Below are 24505 nucleotides of genomic sequence, written 5' to 3' on the forward strand. Positions count from 1 at the left end.
GTAACACTGCATAATATGGTAAATTTTAGAACCGGAAAATCTACTTAACTGATAATTTCACTTTCTGTACCAATATGGATAAATCATAAATACATAACATTACACTATAATGTTTACTACAAGACTTCGTACTGTCTATTGACCGGATTGAAATCGGGCATAGGTTACCCTAGAAATAGCACTTTCGAAACACACATACAATGTCAATTTTGATAAATGTAAAACACTGATAAATTTAGGTTTTTGTATTGGCTTCAACTTTACTGGTCAAATCAGTTCAGTACACTTCAGAATTCAAATGAATAAGAAAGAGGGGGGGGGGGGGGGGACCCTGAAACTGTTATGATCACTGTATTGAAAATTTTGATTATCAAAATCATTAAGCACTCAAGATTTCCAAAATATGAGTTACTACTCTTTTTGTCTTATTTCCTGCTCATTTAACTACCATTGTTTTTGTCTCACATTAATTAAACTTCATTACTAAACCAATTTCAACATTATCCTCCAACTTTGTCAGACCTTTGTTATTTACCTATATATTCATTAACAACAAAGTTCTTTAAACATCATTCTAACATAGATAGGTCTGCAGGTAATTATTATTAACATAAACCTTAAATCCTCATCTCGGGACACTCGGATTGCACAACATGTGGAAAGGACCCTGTCTAGGTTAGTTGTGAGGATAATTAAATGATAGGACAGTTCTGGTAAAATTTAAGTTGTTATTGAACAGTATGGAACAAAAGTAACACTGGTCCACACGAATACAGTACTAAAAGTTTCAACCTGATCGTATCGAGGCGGCGGTCGGCAGGCAGCGAGATGGCGAGGCACAGGACACACATACAATCACAGCAATGGCTCTTGATGTATCGGCACTTTGCTTCTTCTTAGCGTCGCAATTCTTTTCCGTTTAGTGCCTATGGAATTTTGCCATGCTGTAAGGCGTCGGAAACGGCACATCCGAGGCTCAATGAAACTACGTCTTCCAGGAGAGCCTCCTCGATCCAGAACGTGTGGCTCAGACCAATGCCCAACTCCGACTACTACTGCTGAGCCCGTTATGCCATGCCGCGCCCGTGTGCATTTTCCCGCGCTCGCCTGCCATCCACCTTTTACCGCTCTCCTACAGACAGGGTATTCACCAGAGGTTTTGCATTCTACATATTCTAATACATTGCCTACGTATGGACCAGACGCACAATTACAATTTTAACATCTTACAGCAGTCTCAACATCTGTTAAACTTCAATTCTATTCCAATATTGCTTGAAATTTGACATAAACATTAAAATTCACATCGAAATTTGTTTACAGTTTTCTTAACACAATGACATGAAAAGAAAAATAAATGAAATCAGAACATCGATTACACTAATTTATCGAAAATCAAAAGGAAAGAAATATTATATGTACAATAGTACAGCGTTGTTGTTGTTACACATGTACACAACCTTCTTTCACGATTCTTAAACGAACTGTTAACCGTGATTAAATTACGCTATGTGCAGAATTCTACCTGCCGGGTTCCTCTTTCGTTCCTTTCCCTATTTCATGTTCACCTTTTTCTCTTCCTTTTTCTACTATCGAATTCCAGTCACCCATGACCATTAAATTTTCGTCCGTCTTAACTATGTGAATAATTTCTGTTATCTCATCATACATTTTCCCATTCTCCTCCCCATCACGGAGCTAGTTGGCATATAAACTTGTACTACTGTGGAAGGTGTGGGCTTCACGTCTATATTGGCTACAATAATGCGTTCACTAAGCTGTTCATAGTATCTTATCCGCGCTCCTATTTTTTTATTCATTATTAAAGCTTCTCCAGCATTACCCCTATTTGATTTTGTATTTATAACTCTGTATTCACCTCACCAGATGTCCTGTTCCTCCTGCCACCGAATTTCACTAATTCCCACTATATCTGACTGTAACCAATCTATTTCCCTTTCTAAACTTTCTAACCAACCTGCCCAATTAAGGGATCTGACATTTCATGCTCCGATCCGTAGAATGTCAGTTTTGTTCCTCCCCCCGTCGGCACCCTCCTGAGTAGTCCTTGTAGTCCCCACCCAGAGATCAAATGGAGAACTACACTACTGGCCATTAAAATTGCTACACCAAGAAAGATGACGTGCTACAGACGTGAAATTTAACCAACAGAAAGAAGTGGCTGTGTTACGCAAATGATTAGCTTTTCAGAGCATTCTCACACGGTTGGCGCCGGTAGCAACACATACAACGTGCTGACATGAGGAAAGTTGCCAGCCAATTTCTCATAGACAAACAGCAGTTGACCGGCGTTGCCTGGTGAAACGTTGTTTTGATACCTCGTGCAAGGAGGTGAAATGCGTACCATCACGTATCCGACTTTGATAAAGGTCGAATTGTAGCCTATCGCGATTGCGGTTTATCGTATCGCGACATTGCTGCTCGTGTTGGTCGAGATCCAATGACTGTTAGCAGCATATGGAATCGGTAGGTTCAGGAGGGTTATACGGAACGCCGTGCTGGATCTCAACGGCCTCGTATTACTAGCAGTCGAGATGACAGGCAACTTATCCGCATGCCTGTAACGGATCGTGCAGCCACGTCTCGATCTCTGAGTCAACAGATGGGGACGTTTGCAAGACAACAACCATCTGCACGAACAGTTTGCAGATGCATGGACTATCAGCTCGGAGACCATGGCTGCGGTTACCCTTGACGCTGCATCACAGATAGGAGCGCCTGCGATGGCGTGCTCAATCCAGGTTCTGTTTACAGCATCATGATGGTCGCATCCGTGTTTGGCGATATCGCAGTGAACGCACTTTGGAAGCGTGTATTCGTCATCGCCATACTAGCGTGTCACCTGCGTGATGGTATGGGGTGCCATTGGTTACACGTCTCGGTCACCTGTTGTTCGTATTGACTGCACTTTGAACAGTGGACGTTACATTTCAGATGTGTTGCGACCCGTGGTTCTACCCTTCATTCGATGGCTGCGAAACCCTACATTTCAGCAGGATAATGCACGACCGCATGTTGCAGGTCCTTTACGGGTCTTCCTGGATACAGAAAATGTTCGACTGCTGCACTGGCCAGCACATTCTCCAGATCTCTCACCTGCTGTAAATGTATGGTCAACGGTGGCCGAGCAACTGGCTCGTCACAATACGACAGTCACTACTGCGGTATTGTGTTGAAGCTGCATGGGCAGCTGTACCTGTACACGCCTCCAAGCTGTGTTTGACTCAATGCCCAGGGGTATCAAGGCCGTTATTACGGCCAGAGGTGGTTTTTCTGGGTACTGATTTCTCAGGATCTATGCACCCAAATTGAGCGAAAATGTAATCACATGTCAGTTCTAGTATAATATATTTGTCCAATGAATACTCGGTTTTCACCTGCATTTCATCTTGGTGTAGCAATTTTAATGGCCAGTAGTGTATTTTATCTCCGGAATATTGTACGCAAGAGAATGCCGTCATCATTTAAGCATACAGGAGAGCTGCGTGCGCTGGCCGGAGTGGCCGTGCGGTTCTAGGCGCTACAGTCTGGAACCGCGTGACCGCTACGGTTGCAGGTTCGAATCCTGCCTCGGGCATGGATGTGTGTAATGTCCTTAGGTTAGTTAGGTTTTAGTAGTTACATGTTCTAGGGGACTGATGACCTCAGAGTCCCATAGTGCTCAGAGCCATTTGAGCCATTTTTTAGAGCTGCGTGCCCTCGGGAGAAATTACGGCTGTAGTTTCCTCTTGCGTTCTGCCGTTCGCAGTACCGGCACAGCAAGGCCGTTTTGGTTTGTATCGCTGAGGCACGCATGCGTTCCCACAAACGGCGAGGTCCATGGTTCTTGTTAAGGGAGTTGGGGGCTTAAAAACTTACTAATCCAATACTCTCAAGGAGAGATCTTACTGGATATTTTATATATTTTTCTGCGTTCTATGTGTTAGTCCCAATCAGCAGCAGAATATAATTTATCAACAACCGCAACTGAGATAAAAGGACAGAGTAGGAAACTAATGCTCCTGAGAAAAAAAATAAGTACGAAAAAATATAAATCGTATGATAAATATAAAAGAAGAATGCAAGTAGAAGAACATACTGCGCAATAAATCTGCAGTGGTTTTGACTATGGAGACTTTTCTTGCACTCGAGTCATGGCCGGACAAAGCCAGTAACAATTACAAGTAATTACAGTAAGAATTACAGTAACAAATCAATGCAATGGTTTTCAGAAGAGCAAAAAACGTATTGTGCGTAAGGAAACATAATAGAAACTGGACCATATTATGAATGCGATGCATTTATGAGAGGTTTCTGCAGTACTTGCGGGAAACACGATTCTTCTTCATTTGTAGTGTTCCTAAGTGGCACCTTCTTAGTTAAATGAAAACTGGGCAATATATTCATTTTTCGAGCATCATAATTTGCTTAGCGACTTATGTATTGCAGTTGCTGTTTTTGAATTCTTTTATGCTGCAAAACGAATGCTAAAATTCCCTCGCATGAAGGGGAGTGGCGGTACTCACGAACTGAAACCACGCTTTTGTATCCACAAATATCTAATATGAGATCTACACCAAGCCGAGTAAAAAGATAAAATTACGTACTCCTATGCAAATAGTAGCTTTCATCAGGTGTCGATAACGCAATGAAATAGGCAGGGGAGTTAAGGTATGCGCTATTATTTACTGCTAACCACTGTACGGTAGTTCACGCACTATCAATTAGGAATCATATATTCTCTCTTACAACTATTGTGATATCATTATTTTTGTTTTGGCTTATGGGTTTTGTCGCATGCTTTTTATTACTATCCTTCATAAATTTGACTAGGTACGGCGACAAAAAAATGTAGAATTATTTGGCAATTTACTACACACAGCCAACGGCCTTGCCGTAGTGATAACACCGGTTCCCGTCAGATCACCGAAGTTAAGCGCTGTCTGGCTGGGCTAGCACTTGGGTAGGGGACCATCCGGTCTGTCGAGCGCTGTTGGCTAGCGAGTTGCACTCAGCCCTTGTGATGCAAACTGAGGAGCTACTTGACTGAGAAGTAGAGGCTCCGCTCTCGGAAACTGACATATGGCTGGGAGAGCGGTATGCTGAGCAAATGCCCCTCCATATCCGATTCCAGTGACGCCTGTGGGCTGAGGATGACACGGCGGCCGGTCAGTACCCTATGGGCCTCCATGGGCTGATCAAGGAGGCGGGGGGGGGGGGGGGAGGAATTAACTACACAAAGACCTGCCACCTCACTTTTTGTATGCCTGATTAGGCTTGTCTATTAGGGATACTGCACAGGTGTAGATACCAACAAAAGGAAAAATTCAAGCCACTGGCTGACTTCCACTAGGTGTTTTACAGTAATTCGGTGATATAATACACAGTCACATAAGGAATCATTTCATTAGTTCTGAGAGTAAAGTTCTTCTACAACACACAATTCATAGTTTGATTTCACATTATCTCTATTTTTCCACAGTTTTGAGGAGTGAAAATCATCAGCTACTTGTATGAGTTAACTGAACGTCTGTAGGTGAACTGACAATGTATGGTCCAAGGTTTGTTTCTTAACGCAAGCCAGAGTCCTTTTTCGTTTGAACTGCTGCAAGGGACATCAGAACAAGTTGATTGATTGTTGGATTTGGGGGGAGGGACCAAACAGAGATGTCATCGGTCCAATCGGATTCGGGAAGGATGGAGAAGGAAGTCGGCCGTGCCCTTTCATAGTAACCACCCCGGAATTTACTGGTTTAGGGAAATCAAGGAAAACCTAAATCAGGGTGACCGGATGCGAGTTTGAACCGTAGTCCTCCCGAATATGGGTCCAGTGTGCTAACCCCTGCGCCACCACGCTTTGTTGTCAGAACAAGTAAAATAACCCATGTGTACCATGTGATAACAACGTTGAGTGCGCAGACGTTCTGTACATATACCAAAGGAGAACTTTGCTCAAAATTACCTTTGGGGGTGTAAGTAATAATTTTTTTTTTTTTTAGGACATCACACACATCCATGCCCGAGGCAGGATTCGAACCTGCGACCGTAGCGGTCACGCGGTTCCAAACTGAAGCGCTTAGAACCGCACGGCCACACCGGCCGGCTAAGTAATAATTGCAGTTATTGTAGAATTAGATATCCTTCTTAAAACAAATGAGTAACTTTCCCCCACTAATAAATCTTCAGCCACAATGGAGCTTTATAGAACAATGGTCGTATTTACAATAAGGTAGCTACTTGGAAATTGCTTTCTAATAGAAAGAGTCGCTTTTAACAACAAGGCCACTAAAGGCAGTACTTCCCTTGTAAGTTAAATATTGAAATGTAACTTTGCAAAGAAGATACGTTTTTGTTAGGAAAGTATGAACTACCGGTTTTTCTTTTCTACATAGTGATCAGAGGGCAAAATAATGACACCGAGCGAGGTGGCGCAGTGGTTAGCACACTGGACTCGCATTCGGGAGGACGACGGTTCAATCCCGCGTCCGGCCATCCTGATTTAGGTTTTCCGTGATTTCCTAGATCACTCCAGGCAAATGCCGGGATGGTTCCTTTCAAAGGGCACGGCCGACTTCCTTCCCCATCCTTCCCTAATCCGAGCTTGTGCTCCGTCTCTAATGACCTCGTTGTCGACGGGACGTTAAACACCAATATCCTCCTCCTCCTCCAAAATAATGACATTGTGAAATGTCTCTTTTTTTCTCTAATTCTCGTTCAGTAACACAATTCAAAAAGTATGCACTTTTTTTTCATAATTCACGTTTCAAATTCAATGCATTAATGTTTAGAACTCCGATGTAGTCATCTAAATCAATTTGGATACTGGACTATTCTTACTACCTTTCGCCCAATTTACTCTGCCCTACTCGCGTTTACATTCTTTAGTGGAAACTTGGTTTTCGTACACGCCTTATCGTGTGTACTCCAATCCACTGCCCACGACAAAAAACGTGAGGCACCTATAATAGAAGTAGGAGACGAAATGGAACTTCAAGGGATAAGAGCTTATGTGATGATACCTGATTACAAAATCATATCAAATTTATACAGAACTTGCTGGTATGAGGCCACTTGTCAACATGATGTTGCATCCTCCTGCACTGATTCGGCTGGAAGGGTGACAGTGTATTTTCTCCTGACGCAAGTTGGACCACAACTATTGTAATTTGTCTCGGATATCCAGTATGCTAGCACTAAGACATACATCCAAACTGGTCCCACACATGTTTTATTGGGAACAGATTTGGACACCTTGACAGTTTACGGTCAAACCTCCTTGCCTAGGGACGCTAGATGAAAGTTGATGTCGTCAAACCCTGAATGAAAATTGCGCAACGGATAACTGGGGAGGGGAGCTTGAGAGCGCTACCTAGAGAGCGTGCCCTTTCTGTCGATACTAGGCAAGGGCTGGAGGGCTCACACGCTGATGTGTGGGTCCCTGCATTCTATAGCTTTTATTTTAAATAAATTCCTTTACTTGACTTCTTTGTGATTTTTAAGGTATGTTAACGATTGTTGACAGCTGATTACCTATTTATTTTAAACATTATCACTCGACTTTACAGCGAGTGCAGCAATTGTTTCAGTTTAGAGATATAACAATTTTACAACTTATAGCTCAGGTATATTGCATACTAATCTGCACGCACATTTCTATGGGTAAGACGGAATTGCGTTGGCCAAATGTATACCACCAAAGTCTCCCAATATTTTACATAGGACATCCACTATGTGAGGAGGATAACGGGCAAACTGGGGACCAGATACATTAACACAGGGGCTCAAATTTCCTAAATTAACGAGATCAATCATTTCCTTACACAATCCGAAGCTGGACATAAAAGAATTAGCACAAATATTCAAATACCTCTCTTCCATGCGTGAACATTGAGACAGACGCACTGAGGACACGTCTCCTCACTTACCCGTCTTCTGTAACCCTCCTAGAATATGGCGGGCACCCTGAGGTCTCCCTGGACCTCGGTGGAGGGGGTCGTCGAACCACTTGGCCGTGACCAACCTCTCCACCACAAATCTTGTGACACTGGAAAGTCTTTGACTTTTACCTGCCTGTGCTGTCTCTCTGATCCCCTATCCAGGAGTAAGGTTGGCACTACTATACTACAGAACTACTTCCCTACAAAGATTTGGCCACGCTTTACGGAAACGTGTGAGGAGGTTTAGGAAAGTTCATGTGCAGATTCACATCCACGTACAAGAAATGCGTAATACACGACACATATAAATACGTATTATGAAGCCTGACACATTTCTTTCCATCCGTCCACATGGGTTCTGTTGCACCCGCGGCCGGCCGCGTCGTGTAATAAAATTGGCTGCGGAGCCGCCTCTGTTTCTATTTCCCGGTGCGAGCGAGCAGCGAAACCTACTGTACCGTTTCAACCTGAATGGCCACAGGAGTATCGCAATGTCACGCAGACAGTTGTACAGACACGTACCTTACATGGACGATCATTGTCCTGTTGAAAAATGGCACCACTATACTGTTCCATGAGACGTAACACATGATGTCGCAGGATGTTCCTGATGTACAGTTGTGCCGTCAGACCTCCTCCAATAACTACCAGGCGTGGCATGAAAACATAGCCGATGGCTCCCCGCACCGCGGCGCTAGGGGTAACAACGCTGTGCCTCTCCAAAACATTGGAAGAATTGAACCTCTCCTAGTCGCCGCCACCCTCGCCAACGGTGGTCACCCGGCGTACTGCAGAGCAGCGATTCATCCCTGAACACAATGCGATGCTGTTCATCAGCAGTCCAAGCTTCCTTCGACGGCAACACCTAAAGAACCTCTTTTTGTGTTATGGTGTTAGCAGGAGCCTACGCATGTGTCGTTAATTCCCAAGACCGGTTGTTGCCAGTTTTCGACCAAGATTGGGAGATGACGTTGAATGTTGAAGGGAAGGCCATTACTTTTTCTCGGATGGCAGGGACAGATGTGAAATGGTTACAGTGTGCTTGGTACACAATACGGCACTCCTCCGTTTCGGTGGTCAGACGTGGCGAACGGCAACTTGACGACTACGCCTGCCCACATGTTCATCATGCAGTCCAACATCAAGCCACTGTCAAGTCCAAATGCCACAGAAATTTGGATATTGCACGATTCGACAAGCTGGCCAAATGCAGAGCCAAAATAAGGTACTTTTCAAACTCTATCATGGACAAGATGTCATTTATTTAAAATTATTTGTTTTATATTCATATTTTAATGCTTATTATTAAGAGCACGGGATTAAAATAAAAGCGTTGTACTGAAGAGCAGTCATATTCTGGTTTTAGGCCCCTTCCTACGCCTTTTAGGAATTAAATAACAATAAAGGAATACAATCCATCACACACTCTTCCTATCTGTCGATATACCCCTTCCTCCCTCGTTTCATTTACGGCTACCTTGTACAACAACTTCGATATTCCAGGCATATACTGTGACAAACAATTTGGCAACTTAACTATTTTCTCCCTGCCCTGATGTGTTGAAATGGTTCAAATGGCTATGAGCACTATGGGACTTCACTTCTGAGGTCATCAGTCCCCTAGAACTTAGAACTACTGCCGAGGCAGGATTCGAACCTGCGACCGTAGCGCCTAGAACCGCTCGGCCACCCCGGCCGGCGTTGAATAAGGACTACAGGAGCTTGATAATTGAGTATTCTGATTTAGACAAGGGCTTTAAGAATTTTCGTCAAGCAACCAACATTGATATTTATGTATGAAACAAATTATCATCATCCAAACGTCGAGTATGCCAATAGGATGTCATAGTCGCTTGTTGGCCAGAGACGCTACTGAGAGACTTAATGGTTTTGTTGAGCTGTTGATTTTCTAACGATTTGTCATCTTTTACCTTCACTCCCTACCACTGCTTCCATGGATTTCCGGTGCAAGCATTTTACCCTTTAATCTCAGCGTAACAAATGCCCGTACATACACTACTGGCCATTAAAACTGCTACACCAAGATGAAAATGCAGATGATAAACGGGTACTCATTGGACAAATATACAGGGTGATTCAAAAAGAATACCACAACTTTAGGAATTTAAAACTCTGCAACGACAAAAGGCAAAGCTAAGCACTATCTGTCGGCGAATTAAGGGAGCTATAAAGTTTCATTTAGTTGTACATTTGTTCGCTTGAGGCGCTGTTGACTAGGCGTCAGCGTCAGTTGATGCTAAGATGGCGACCACTCAACAGAAAGCTTTTTGTGTTATTGAGTACGGCAGAAGTGAATCGACGGCAGTTGTTCAGCGTGCATTTCGAACGAAGTATGGTGTTAAACCTCCTGATAGGTGGTGTATTAAACGTTGGTATAAACAGTTTACAGAGAATGGGTGTTTGTGCAAAGGGAAAAGTTCTGGACGGCCGAGAACGAGTGATGAAAATGTAGCACGCATCCAGCAAGCATTTGTTCGCAGCCCAGGAAAATCGACTCGCAGAGCTAGCAGAGAGCTGCAAATTCCACAATCAACTGTATGGAGAGTCCTACGAAAAAGGTTAGTTATGAAACCTGAACGTCAACTACCCGAGGCCATGGATCGGCCGCCAGGCAGCCCGTGACAGAGCACTTCATCACTGGTCTCCAGGAAGCCCTGATCTTACCCCCTGCGATTTTTTCTTATGGGGGTATGTTAAGGATATGGTGTTTCGGCCACCTCTCCCAGCCACCATTGATGATTTGAAACGAGAAATAACAGTAGCTATCCAAACTGTTACGCCTGATATGCTACAGAGAGTGTGGAACGAGTTGGAGTATCGGGTTGATATTGCTCGTGTGTCTGGAGGGGGCCATATTGAACATCTCTGAACTTGTTTTTGAGTGAAAAAAAAAAACCATTTTCAATACTCTTTGTAATGATGTACAACAGAAGGTTATATTATGTTTCTTTCATTAAATACACATTTTTAAAGTTGTGGTATTCTTTTTGAATCACCCTGTATTATACTAGAACTGACATGTGATTACATTTTCACGCAATTTGGGTGCATGGATCCTGAGAAATCAGTACCTAAAATAACCACCTCTGGCCGTAATAACGGCCTTGATACGCCTGGGCATTGAGTCTAACAGAGCTTGGATGGGGTGTACAGGTACACAGCTGCCCATGCAGCTTCAACACGATACCACAGTTCATCAGGAGTAGTGACTGGCGTATTGTGACGAGCCAGTTGCTCGGCCACCATTGACCATACATTTACAGCTGGTGAGAGATCTGGAGAATGTGCTGGCCAGGGCAGCAGTCGAACATTTTCTGTATCCAGAAAGGCCCGTACAGGACCTGCAACGCGCGGTCGTGCATTATCCTGCTGAAATGTAGGGTTTCGCAGGGATCGAATGAAGGGTAGAGCCACGGGTCGTAACGCATCTGAAATGTAGCGCCCACTGTTAAAAGTGCAGTCAATGCGAACAAGAGGTGAGCGAGACGTTTAACCAATGGCACCCCATACCATCACGTCGGGTGATACGCCAGTATGTCGATGACGAATACACGCTTCCAATGTGCGTTCACCGCGATGTCTGATGTCGCCAAACACGGATGCGACAATCATGATGCTGTAAACAGAACCTGGATTCATACGAAAATATTACGTTTTGCCATTCGTGCACCCAGGGTCGTCGTTGAGTACACCATCGCAGGCGCTCCTGTCTGTGATGCAGCGTCAAACGTAACCGTAGCCATGGTCTCCGAGCTGATAGTCCCTGCTGCTGCAAACTTCGTCGAACTGTTCGTGCAGATGGTTGTTGTCGGGCAAACGTCCCCATATGTTGACTCAAGGATCGAGACGAGGCTGCACGATCCGTTACAGCCATGCGGATAAGATGCCTGTCATCTCGACTGCTAGTGATGCGAGGCCGTTGTGATCCAGCACGGCGTTCCTTATTACCCTCCTAAACACACCGATTCCATATTCTGCTAACAGTCATTGGATCTCGACCAACGCGAGCAGCAATGTCGCGATACGATAAACCGCAATCGCGATAGGCTACAATCCGACCTTTATGAAAGTCGGAAACGTGATGGTACGCATTTCTCCTCCTTACATGAGGCATCACAACAACGTTTCACCAGGCAACGCCGGTCAACTGCTGTTTGTGTATGAGAAATCGGTTGGAAACTTTCCTCATGTCAGCACGTTGTAGGTGTCGCCACCGGAAGCAACCTTGTGTGAATGCTCTGAAAAGCTAATCATTTGCATATCTCAGCATCTTCTTCCTGTTGGTTAAATTTCGCGTCTTTAGCACGTCATCTTCGTGATGTAGCAATTTTAATGGCCAGTAGTGTACTTCAATACTAACTGTGTGAAACCTGTATCAAAATCATAGCCTTTGTGGAGTTCGTAGCCTGTCAAGATTATTACACTTTACTTGAACGAGGCATGCTGGAGATTGTAATAATAGATCTACACCAACGTTTCGTAAGCTTTACTGCTTTGCAACCTCTTGCAAACAAATACCATAAACCAGCCAAAGATTACAAAATCCATGGCAGTAGTGAAACTTCATGGCCTTCTTGATGTACTACACAAACATTTCCTTCATGGTGATTACACAAAACTAGAAGAAAACGTGACAGTAATAAATAACACAGGTCTGCAAAAAGTAATTTTTGAAAGTTGTTTGAAATTTTGTAACTGACTTTTATGTACTTTTCAGCATTTATTTAAAAAATGCAATCCATTTTTTCTATCACGATAGGTTTTCTCACAAAAAAGGGTGTATTTTTGGGTATAAAAAGTAAAATTTAAGCAATTTATCAAATTTTTTTCAACGTTATAAAATTTTATTTCATTAATACATCATGTTCTAAAATACATTTCCAGTACACTTCCATTTCTCTTTAAGCTCATAACTCCTTATAACAACGCTTTCGCTTTCTGTCGAAGCTTCTTTTATTGCTTTTCCGACTGTGGATTCGTTGATCATCTCTCTTTATCATCCAGCTGTAGTCCGCCATCATTTTGACGTTCCGTCTTCCTTGATATCTTGTTTCCATTTCTTTGATGTCTGGGTGGAATCTTTCGCCCTGCTCTTTACTTACATCACGAAGGTTTGCAGGGAAGTAGTCACGATGTGAGTGGAGAAAATGAACTTTAATGATCATGTTACAGCCCAGCTTCTTAAATTTGTCGAGCATGTCTGCGACGATTGTCTTGTAGTTTGGATCTTTTTAGTTGCCTAGGGAACCGGTAACAACTAATTTAAAAGATGTCCATGCTGCCCTTTCTTTTGTTTCCATTTTTTCGACAAAGTTGGGATCTTTTTTTAGTATTGTAATGTCTCGTCCGACAAAGATTCCTTCCTTTAGCTTTGCCTCGAATAAACCAGGGAACTGTCCACAAAGATATCAGAAACACTCCCCTTCTTTTGGTACTCCCTTGACAAATTATTTATGTCATCAGCCTCAACATAATGTGAAGTGGTGGAAGTAACACCTTTTTCGTATCCATAAGGCTTTTCCTCTTAACATTTTTAACCCCTATGTGTAAGGTTTTTCTCAAGGGCCAAGCTTTTTTTATGTAGTGTTGCTTTCTGTTTCCACTGTCCCATTCACAGAGAAAGCAAGGGAACATTGTGTAGCCACTTTGTTGACCAAGCAGCATTGAAATCACTTTTAAATCACCACATAGTGTCAATTTGTGGTCTGAATAGCAGAGTTTGCTTAAAACCAGTTCAAGGTTTTCGTAACATTCTTTTAAGTGAACAGAGTGTCCAACTGGTATAGAAGTATACTTATTGCCATTGTGTAGAAGTACTGCTTTAAGGCTTGTTTTTGAAGAATAAATAAAACGTCTCCACTCATCAGGAGCATATTCTATTTTGAAACGTACCATAAGTCCAGGAACACCACTGCAAACCACCAGGTCACCTTCTTGTCCTTTTCCCTCGATCGATACCAAGAAAAGAATGTACCCGGAGCTTACATATGTTTGTCATTCAGTCTGGATCCTAAAACCTCTGCCGATTCTTTAGAAAGGTCTAGGTCTCTAACTAAATCGTTCAGTTCAGATTGTGAGAACGGAATGGGATCGGTTGTGCCAGGATCGCAGCAATTTCTGTCATCTTTACTATCACCTTGCTGAGCCAATGGCTCGTGATAATCCATATCATCCAAAGAATCTGGAGGAGAGGGTATTGGTACTTCAGGTCCATGAGGAGCAGAGCGAATGGCTGATTGAATGTTAGGGTAAGAAATATCCTTTCTGTTTTTCAAATCGGAACCTCGTACGTTGCAAGAACAAAAATAGCAGACATCACTATGATTTTTTGGCTCACTCCAAACCATTGGTATTCCAAAACGTAAGGACTGCTTTTTACCTTAAAACCGTTGCCTCAGTTCTTCAACACACACTGAACAAACTTTGTGTGGGGCCCAAGCTTAACTTGATCACCTATTTTTATACCAAAATAGGCGAAATATACTTTTTCAACAATATCGGAAATGTTTCTTTGTTGCTTTTTAACGGTATAGTTACCACAAATGTTGCAGAAGCAATCTGTCGAGTTTATACATCCTCTGGCAGCCATTGTTCATTGTCAATAAAACGACTTCACAACACAAGAAAACACTCAATACTTTACAGCACTAGTAACAACAACACGTGAGCAGCACAGAGTGAAGAGGTATTGTGAACTGAAGGACAATAGCAGAAGCTCACTGCTTGGTGATGACGGTGAAAGGGGCAGCGCGACAGACAGGCACTGACACGAAAATACTGCTGGTTTCTCCTAATTACTCTTTATTTTACATATATCTAGTATAAAAACGGCTAAATAACAGTTTGTGGAGATTCTAAAAACCAAAATTCAAGCTCACTAGAGAGCCGAAATATCGAAAAAAGCTAAAACTAGACAAGCAGTTTGTGAAATAACTGTACGTGATGGAATTTTTTCACTATTTTTCCCGAAATCAGAGTTGGAAACACTATAAAAATCACTTAATAAATTTGAAACAATTTTTATGTCCCAAACGTGTGTAATATGAGGAAATACAGAACAAGATAGGGGCGCGGCACCTTGGAAGTTTTTGTCGATTAATATTTTTATCACACTTACGAGTGGAACTGGAACTTAATATCCAGGGAATGAAATTTCAGTTGCATGTGGTAAATGAAGAACCAATAAAACGTTTTTCATAATTCCGGACGCTTTCGTGTACGTCTCTCATTACCGAGCAGAATATGACCGAATTTCAAATTTTTAAATGAAATATCGAAATTCTAATTTTTCTGTCCCTAGAAGGCTCTAGATAGGCAACCGGCAACTAGGACTGGGTGACTGGTCCCCGGGTTAAGTAGGGTTTCACAGGATACTTGTCGTCTGAACCAGTGACCATTCGTGCAGCCTTCCCTTCAATACGTCCAGTGTTCTCTGTTGATCGCCACTGGTACGGGTGCCGCATAGTTGAACCACATTTTAAAATTAGCAACACCTGTGTTTCTACGCAATATCTTACAAATAAATATAGGTCTGTTATGTGCTTTACCAACGACTGAGCCTATATGAGCACATCCCAGTTATTATACACAGATATTTGTATGACAACAGTGATTTCAGTTGTGGGTCATTGATACTGTAGTAATAGGATACTAGATTTTTTTTCTTCTAGAGTGCACAGTCGTAGATTTCGGACCATTTAAAACAATATTTAGATCTTATCAAAATCTAAAACGGAACAAACTACTCTGAATTCACGTAACCCTTAGGAACCAGCGTTTGATAACGAAATATATTTTTCAGTTTTAAGTGGTTTGACCGGAACGATTCAACGCTCCAAATTGTTTTTGAGTTAAAATACAAGTGAGCAATATATGAAACGAGTAGTCGTTTTTTCTTTATGTTCCAGCGTGTGCTGAAACATCATAACGCTGAAGTAAGTTTGTAGCTTTCCTCGTTGCGTCGCAAAATGTGAGATGATTTCGGTTTCTCACTATCTCATACGTAAATGACTAATCAAGGCGTAGAGATTAAAGCTCGTTCGCCGTCTCTTACACTGATATATTTAAATACCATATACTGTTTGTCTTTTTCTTCTAACATTTTACAACATTATTATGTTTAGTTGTTGTTGTTGCGGTCTTCAGTGCAAAGACGTTTTATACAGCTCTCTATGCTACTCTATCCTGTGAAAGCCTCTTCATCTAAGTATAACTACTGCAACCTATATCCTTCTGAGTCTACTTACTTTATTTTTCTCTTGGTCTTCTTCTCCAATTTTTCTCCCCTTCCCCCCCCCCCCCCCCCCACTGCTCCCCTCCAATATTTCCATACATGGCCTCACTCCTGACAAATGGCTTCAGAAAGGAATTCCTAGCACTTATGTCTACATTTGATGATAACAAACTTATCTTCTTCAGAAACAATTTTCTTGTCATTTCCTGAAAACTCTTGAGACCTTACCTTACAATCGGTTTGTAATCAAACTGCATGCTGATGGAGTATCATCTCAGTTATGCGATTGAATTCGTGATTTCCTAAAGGAAACTCATCGAGTAAAACAGAAGAGATTGCTAGTGTTCCCCAAGGAAGTGTTATAGGTCCTCTGCTGTTTCTTATTGGCATTAGCGATTTAGGAGACAATATGAGCAGCCGTCTTAGATTGTTTGCAGACGGTGCTGTCGTTTGTTGTCTATTAAAGTCATCAGAAGATCAAAACAAAGTGCGAAAATATTTAGAAAAGATATCTGTATGGTGCGAAAATTGCAAAGTCACCATATATAATTAAAAATGTGAGGCCATCCACGTGAGTGCTAAGAAGAATCCGTTAAACTCCCGCTACACGATAAATTAATCAAATCTAAGGGCCGTAAATTCAACCAAATACATATGAACTACAATTACGAATCGCTTAAACTGGAAATAACAGATACAAAATGTGGTGAGGAAGGCGAACCGCCAGCCGGAGTGGCCGAGCGGTCCTAGACGCTTCAGTCTGGAACCGCGCGACCGCTACGGCCGCAGGTTCGAATCCTGCCTCGGGCATGGATGTGTGTGATGTCCTTAAGTTAGTTAGGTTTAATTAGTTCTAAGTTCTAGGGGACTGATGACCTCAGATTTTAAGTTCCATAGTACTCAGAGCCATTTTGAAGGCGAACCAAACACTGTCTTGCTAGCAGAACAATTATAAGACGCAACAGATCTGCTAAAGAGACTGCCTACACTACGCTTGAACGTCCTCTTCTGGAGTACTGCTGCGTAGTGTATCCTTACCAGACAAATTTAAGGGAGTACGTCGAGAAAGTTCAAAGAAGGGTAGCATGTTCTGTATTATCGAGAAATAGGGGAGAGAGCGTCACGGACATGATACAGTATTTGATGTGGATATCATTAAAACAAAGGAGTTTCTCGTTACTGCGGGATCCTCTCATGAAATTTGAATCACAGACTTCCTCCTTAGAATGCGAAAGTATTTTGTTGACGCCGACCTACGTAGGGAGAAACGCTCTTCATAATAAAATAAATCAGAGCTCGCACAGAAATATGTAGGCGCATTATTAAGGTGTTCCATGAAACCTCTACCAGGCAATTAAGTGTGACTTGCAGGGTATACAGATAGGCGTAGATGTAGAAGTAGATTCCCAGTCTACGTTTTACATCTTTTCTACTTACGACGTCATGAGTTATTTTGGTGAGCAATAGTAAAAATCATCTACTACTTTCCGTGTCTCGTTTCCTAAGCCAATTTCCTCACTATCACCTAATTTAATTCGATTGCACTCTATTTGTTTGTTTCTTTTTTTTTATGTTCACCTTATATCTTTCTTTTAAGACACTGTCCATTTCATTCAACTGCTCTTCCAAGTTCCTTGCTGTCTCTGACACAACTGTAATCGGCAAACCTAACAGATTGTATTTCTTCTTCTTGGGCTTTAATTCCTACTCCAAATTTTTCTCTGATTTGCTTTACATCTTGCTCAAAGTATAGCCGGAATAACATCGGGGATAGACTACAACTCTGTCTCACTCCGTTCTCAATCACTCTCAATCACTATTTCCCTTTCATGCCCCTCGATCCTTATAACTGCCGTCCTTGCTACCCTCAAAACTTCAAAGAGAGTATTCCAGCCAACACTGTTAAAAGCTTTCTCCAAGTGCAAAAATTCTATAAACTTAGGTTTGCCTTTCCTTAACCTGTCATCTAATATAAGTCGTAGGGTCAGTACTGCCTCACGTATTCCTACATTTCTCCGAAATCCAAACTGACCTTTCCGAAGGTCGGATTCTACCACTTCTTGCATTCTTCTATAAATAATTCGTGTTAGTATTTTGCCACAATGACGTATTAAACTGATAGTTCGGTAATATTCACACCTGTCAGCACCTGATTTCTTTCGAATTGCAATTATCACATTCTTCTTAGAGTCTGAAAGTATTTAGCCTGTCTTATGAAACCTGGCACATCAGAAGGAAGAATTGTTTCATGGCTGGCTCACCAAGATTATGAGTTGTTCTGACGGAATGTCGTCTACTCCCGAAGCCTTGTTTCGACTTAGGTTATTCAGTTCTCTGTCAAATTCTTCTCGTAATATCATATATCCCATCTAAACTTCATCTATATGCTCTTCCGTTTTTATAATACTGCCTTCAAGTTCATATCCCGTGTATAGACCCTCTATATACTCCGTACACCTTTCCTTCATTGTTTAGAAATGTTTTCCATCTGGGTTCTTGATATTCATACAACGATCTCTCTTTTCTCTAAAGATCTGTGTAACTTTCCTGTCGGCGGTATCTATCTTTTCTCTAGAGAAATATGCTTCTACGTTCTTAAATTTGTCCTTTAGAAACTCCTGTTTACTCACTTTGCACTTCTTGTTAATCGCATTTTTTACACGTTCGTATTTCCTTTCGCCTGCTACATTTGCTGTATTTTTATATTTTCTCCTTTCATAAATTAAATTCAACATCTCTTGTTGTCCAAAGATTTCTACTAGACCTTGCCCTTTTATTTACTTGATCCTCCACTGCCTTTACTATTTCATCTCTTAAAGCTTCCCTTTCATCTTCTGTGGTATTCCTTTTCCCTGTTCTTGTTAAACGTTGCTTAACGTTCCCTCTGAAACTCCCAAAACCTAACGTACTTTCAACTTATCTAGATACCGTTTCCTTAATTTCCTGCCTTTCTGCAATGTCTTCAGTTCTAATTTTTAATTTACTGTTCATAATCAATAAATTGTCTTCAGTGTTCACATCTGCCCCTGGAAATAACTTACTATATAAACTCTGGCTCCGAAATCCCAGTGTCTCCAGGTCTCTTCCACGTACACAACCTTCTTTCACCATTCTCAAACCAAATGTTGGCGATATTTAATTACTCTCTGTGCAAATTTCTACCAGGCGGCTTCTTCTTTCATTTGTTTTAATTTTATTATCAGATGTGCTAATCTCAGACATAATGCACATACTTCTGGACTTTTTAGTAACTTTTCTTAATAAAGTGCAGTATTTTTTTATAATGTTTCATTGTTACTCCTCCTAGCTATAAGATACTTTTCCCTTTTCTGTTTACAAGATATTTTTATCCCTTTGGTTAGCCATGGCATTCTGCATGGTTTCTTACAATTATATTTCACTGTTTTCTTAGGGAAACTGTTTTCAAATATACTCACAAAGGTATAATGAAATAAGTGAAATTTTAAATTAGCATCATGTTCCCTGTGTACCTCATCCCAGTCTAACTGTTGCAAGCTTTTCCTAAAATTTGAAGTGTTGAATCGTTAATGGAATGCACTATTTTAGAGGACTGTTCTGCATTACTGTATGGAGCTGTATCATATACTGTAACTAGCTGTGCAACGTGATCAGACAGACCATTCTTAACAGGAAATGTTTTTATTTGATTGAATTTATCTTTGTCTATGAAAACTTTATCTGTCAGTGTGCTGCTTTCCTGTACCACCTGTGTAGGAAAATCAATAACTAATGTCAAAGTGGAAGAACCAAGTAGTACTTCAAGCTCAAGCTTTCTATCTGACTCTTTCAGAAAATCTACGTTGAAGTACCCACCAACAATAATTTGTTTTCCTTTGTCTGACAGATAGCACAACAAAGAATCCAAGTTTTTCAAAAATAGTTGAAAATTTCCCAATGAGGACCTATACATGGCTACAATTATAAAAGTGCGTTTATTTAGTTTAAGCTCACATGCACATGCTTCTATGTGTTGCTGTACGCAATATTTTTTAGTTTCCAGATTTTTCACACTATGACTGATTTTAACATATATGGAAACTCCTCCTCTCGCCATAGTGTCTCTACTTACATGTGCTGAAAGCTTATATCCACCTACATTTACCATTTCCATACCTGTGACTATATGGTGTTCAGACAGGCATAGTACATCTATTACACCCTCAGTTTCAATCAAGAAATCAGATCTCAATTATAAGAGTCGATGGGCAGAAAGGAAAGGAGTGGTTAAGAAAGGACTGATACAGGATGGTTGCCTACCCCGATGTTATTCAATCTGTACAATGAGCAAGCAGTAAAGGATATAAAAGAGAAAAATCTGGAGCAGGATTTAAAGTTCAAGTAGAGGAAACAAAAACTTCAAGGTTTGCCGATTACATGGTGATTCTGTCATTGACAGCAAAGGACTTGGAAGAGCAGTTCAACGGAATGGACACTATCTTGACAGGAGGATATAAGATGAGCATCAACAAAAGCAAAACGAAGATAATGGAACGTAGTGAAATTAAATAAGGTGATGCAGAGGGAATTAGATATGGAAACGAGACACATAAAGTAGAAGTTTTGCTACCTGAACAGCAAAATAACTGATGATGACCGAAGCAAAGGGTACATAAAATGTAGACTGGCAATAGCAAGAAAAACATTGCTGAAGAAGAGCCATTTGTTACTGTCTAATACAGATTTAAGTGTTAGGAAGTCTTTTCCGAAAGTATTTGGGGTGTAGCTATGTACAGAAGTACAAACATAAAGAGAATCGAGGTTTTCGGAATGTGGTGCTACAGCAGAAAGTTGAAGATCAAATGGGTAGGTCACGTAACTAATGAGGTGCTAAATAGAATGGGAGGGAAAAGAAATTTGTGGCACAACTTGACCAAAAGACGAGATCGGTTGACAGAACACATTTTGAAACATTAGTGGGTCACTACGTTAATACTGGAGGGACGAGTGGGGTTAAAAATCATAGGGGGAGACAAAGAGACGAATACAGTAAACAATAGGTATGTAGGTTGCAGTAGTTATTCGGAGATAAAGAGGCTCGCACAGGATAGAGTAGCATTCTGGGCTGCCTCAAACCATTCTTCGGACTGAAGACCACAACAACAAACAATAATGTCGTTACTTACAAAATGCTTTCTTCTTTATGTGATATCCTTTATCTGGTGCACACAAGCATAAAAACAATGGAGAGGATTTAACCACAAATCGTAGTCCGAAGTAGCTGTGCTCCAGCTCCGGACTTCGGGAGCTCACTCCTGCGGACTGGGAGACTTCAATTTTACATGTAATTGGTTTCCGGGCGGTGTGTGAGCGACCCCATTCTGATCGCCCAATAAAGCGGCCATCCCGTGCCGCCGGAGTGGTGTCTGAACGCACAGTGCCTGGTGGCCTGATGGCGCTGCAGCATTCATCAGGCGAGCTGATTGTCCCCTCTGCTACTGTCATCAGATGGGACGCCCCACTACACTACAATGTGTGTCCTCTTGTAGGTCAGTTCATAATCAGCAAGGCGCAACTCTTGACACAATCCTAATAGAGACGACGATCAGCTAATATCCAGTGTTCATCCTATGTTCTTTGTTTTGCTGACTGTTCTTGTTCCATAGGCTGGTGAGGTACTTTTCCTTCTTGTGTTGATAAGTCTTACAGTTTATAATAGTTCATGAGTATGCCCAAAGTACTAGGCAGAAAAGAAAGTTTTAGGCTAAGAAACTTCTTCAATGTATTTGATATCTTCGACATTACCACACTCATTAAAAAACTGAGTGCAATGGGAATTCCACTATTAAGTGCCCAGGAGAGAGCGGATAGGTGGAAAGACTACACTGGAAGCCCCCATAATGGAGACGAACCGTCTGCTTACATGACAGAAGAAGAAACACGAACCGTTACACAAGAGATAGGGGATCTAGTAATCAGAATTGCTAAGAGCTTTGGGCGACGTAAGATCAAGTAAGGTAAGAACATTCCATCAGAATTTCTTAAATAATTGGGAGATGTGGCAATAAAAAGAGTATTCATGTTGGTGTGTAGAGTACATCAGTCCGGCGATATACCATCTGACTTTCGGAAAAACATTCGTCCACAAAATTCCGAAGCCTGCAAGAGCTGACAAGTGCGAAAATTACTGCACAATCAGTTTAACATCTTATGCAATCAAGTTGCTGACAGAAATATACAAGAATTGATAAAAAAGTTGAGGATGTGTTAGATGACAATCAGTTTGGCTTTAGGAAAGATAAAGGCATCAGAGAGGCGGTTCTTACGTTACCGTTGATAATGGAAGCAAGACTAAACAATAGTCAGGACACTTTCATAGGATTTGTCGATCTTGAAAAAGTATTCGATAATATAAAATGACGCAAGATGTTCGAAACTGTGCGAAACATATGGGTGAGCTATAGGGAATTACGGATAATATAAAATACGTACAAGAACTAACAGAGGAAAATAAAAGTAGAAGACGACGACCCCTGTTAATATTCGTTTCAATATGACGTTTTCCGTTGACCATTACCACTTGGGGTAGTCTCTCACGCTGTTGAGTACCAGAATTTTTGTGCATCCTAGGGGTATGCTCCTACCGCAACCGACCCTCCACAACTGCGTCACATAAATTTCGTCTTACACCCTCTATACTCTCACAAAACAACTTTCTTACCGGCCAGCTCGTCCCAAAAATCGATCATTTTCTCACTGTCAGTGCTACACTACAGCAGCAAGATCGTACACTCATGTCCCGTACTAAGTCACGACTAGCCATACAGTACAGCATGCTTCAGTAAGAGGGAAAGAATTGACGAGTAGGAAGCGATCACATTCTATTGTTCTCAGAATTATTATACTCGCATAAATGGAAGAAAGAAAGCCAGAATAGCATTGATGGCGCCTTGATTTCCAATGTATGCAGCCCCCAACACTAAATTCGTACTTGCTCCATTTCAGATCTCTACTGTAGGATTACCAAGGAGAGGAACATGGTAAACACGGGAAAAACACTGACAATAACACAAAACAATAAGACATGTGTTCTGAAGTCAGGAGATACCTTCCATAGTATCTGTAGGACCATCAGAGGCGGGAGGGGGTGAGAAGAAGGGAGAGAAGACTTGGAAATATTTTCAATTCAAGATATTGTGTGCAATAGCCTCTCTGAGATGAAGAGATTAGCATTCGAGAGGAAATTGTTGTGGATCGCATCAAACTAGCGAGAATACTAATGCTATCACTTCCCTGCCTCCCTCCCTCCACCCTCCCCCCCCCCCCCAAAAAAACATAAAGGGATTTTTGGTAAATGAAAAAGGTAGTGGTGAAGAGGGAATACATGGCATATATTGACTGTCAGCAAATGTGTGATGTAACATAGGATGATTTAAAACAATAGTCAAGGGAAAATTGTGCCCTGTCATTCTTATAAAGTTACAGTACATGTTTTCAAATCTACAACGACTTTTACATCTAACAACAATTTTAGACATTGTTGCATAGTGAAACCAGTGCTTCAATTTAAATAAGAAAATAAATGACTGTAATCGAATGAAAAGTCCTAGTATTGGTGCCCATGAGACTTAAAATATACAGTCTGTGGCAAAATGAAAAAAAAAAAAAACAACAACAAATAAATAAAAAATAGAGGAAGTCTCTCACCTGTTTCTATACCCTCGAAAAATTTAGGTACATATTTCCACAGATGTATTCATTCTTCCAGAGCTCCACTATTGCGGCGTAATCCAAAAATGTACAGTAGTATAAATTTTAGATGGTTACAATTAACCATGAATTTTTCTGTGCATTACATCTGCAACATCCATCTCATATGCCCAGTTATGATGGTCATAGTAGGACATGTTATCTAACTAACGTTCTCCTTACGCTGCTTACTGCGCATGAGATATTAAGTATGTCATCTCGGCATGATCGCATCACAACGTCCCACTTTACCACTGTCCTACTTGTACCCATTCATAAATCAAAAGTATTCTCTAACTCCTTTTTCAAAAAGGCTGAATTATTTTGCTTTATCAACATCTTAACATTTCCTTACGAAATTAACTCTAGTTTTTTGTCAGACATTACAGAAAGTTCTTCCATCCTCTCCCAGTTATGCTTCTGTGCCTTTTCGTTTCTCAGTCACACCACTTCCTTGCCCTACTCCCCGACCACTCTTCACTGCTTACGTTTATATTACACCTGTGTCACTATACACTATGTGATCAAAAGTATCCGGACACCTGGATTAAAATGACTTAAAAGTTCGTGGTGCCCTCAATCGGTAATACTGGAATTCAATATGGTG

General features: G+C 41.4%; 1 protein-coding gene across 5 annotated transcripts in view; it reads right to left on the reverse strand.

Annotated features, from left to right (window-relative positions):
* Positions 1–24505, reverse strand: part of LOC126247424 (parathyroid hormone/parathyroid hormone-related peptide receptor-like) — an 841770-nt gene that overhangs the window by 273450 nt on the left and 543815 nt on the right. The gene's annotated exons all lie outside the window — the stretch shown is intronic.

Source organism: Schistocerca nitens, chromosome 1, assembly GCF_023898315.1.
Source record: "Schistocerca nitens isolate TAMUIC-IGC-003100 chromosome 1, iqSchNite1.1, whole genome shotgun sequence".
NCBI classification, from domain to species: Eukaryota; Metazoa; Arthropoda; class Insecta; order Orthoptera; family Acrididae; genus Schistocerca; species Schistocerca nitens.